We start from the raw sequence: 1,434 nt of genomic DNA, 5'->3' as shown, positions 1-1,434 counted from the left end.
CGTGGTAGATTTCTGCCTGCTTCTTCCTCAGCGTGATTGAGGCATTCTGGAGCTCTGTGGGTGACAGGTTTTGCTTTCACACAGGTCGGGATGAAAAGAACAAAGACTTATTGAACAATTTTGTCTGCAGAAAGACCAAAAAAGGCCACCTTGGAGGTGATGCACATGAGCTGATTTGCTGCCTTTTGTGTTCTCCCCGTGCAGAGTGGGCACTCTGGGTTTTTGTGTTTGTTTGTTTTTGGCTGTCATCTGAATGACAACTGTCGCTTTTCAGCCTGCTTTAGCCTAAAGAATAAAAGCTTGCAAAAGGAAAAGAAACAGGAGCTGGTTCCAGCATGGCGTTGGCAAGCATGGGGGGGGACCAAGGCTGAGCTTGGCTGCCTGGACCCTCATCCATTTTGCAGATCAGCTTTTCAGATTAAATTGCACCTGCCTAAAATGAGAAGTCAGACTGGTCACCTGACAGGTCAGGCTGAGTCCTCTACCATAAACACGCTACTGAGAATCCTTCCTTCAGCATCCCTTATGCAGAAGCATGAATTCCCAGTTCCTTCTGTTTGTATACGTTGTTTGCTGGGTTCCATGTGCGGCCATGGAAGATAAATGTAAATTTTTTCTGGAGGAATGTAGCATCAACACTGAAGTTAAGCATGAAATCACAGCTACTAACTGTATATGCATCTGGCATGATGTAAGGCCATCCCCACAGGCTATTCAGAAAATAAAATCATTGGCAGTGTGATGCAGTGCCTCTTCGCTGGCTACCTGCTTAACACGTATGGCATTAATGCAATAAGAACCACTGGCCTGATCCAAAATATAATGAAGCCATGACGAAATGTCAGATGACATCCATGTACTTGGGATTGGGACCAAGTACTTTCCCCAGCACTGGCCAGCTGCTGTTTGTGCAATAGCTGAGACCAGTGGGCGATTGGCAACTCCTGCCTCATCCCCCTCTCACTCTCCCCTCCCCAGCAGAGATACAATCTTCCTAGCTTTAGGGGTAATTCCTCCATGCCTTGATTTTTAATCATGTTTCAGGTGATGCGGAGGAAATGATAATGGGAGAGAGAGGGCAGATGATTGTCACTAGCAAAACACCAAGGTGGTCAGCACATCCTGCCCAAGATCTTTCACAATACAAAGGGAAATGGCTTCAAACAAGGGGAGATTTAGATTGGGTATAAGGAAGTTTTTTACAATAAGGTTGGTGAGGGACTGGCACAGGTTGCCCAGAGATGTGATAGATGCCCCATCCCTGGAGATGCTCAAAGTCAGGTTGGATGGGGCTCTGAGCACCTGATGGAGCTGTACTGTCCCTGTTCATTGTAGGGGATTGGACCAGATGACCTTTAAGGGTCCCTTTTAACTCAAATGATTCTACAGTTCTATGATTCAATCACAGCAGGTGTGGGATGGCTTTATTTGGGT

The sequence above is a fragment of the Coturnix japonica genome, chromosome 4, assembly GCF_054131305.1.
Source record: "Coturnix japonica strain WE chromosome 4, WE-NBRP24, whole genome shotgun sequence".
NCBI lineage: Eukaryota > Metazoa > Chordata > Aves > Galliformes > Phasianidae > Coturnix > Coturnix japonica.
Note: the sequence above shows the minus strand (reverse complement) of the source record.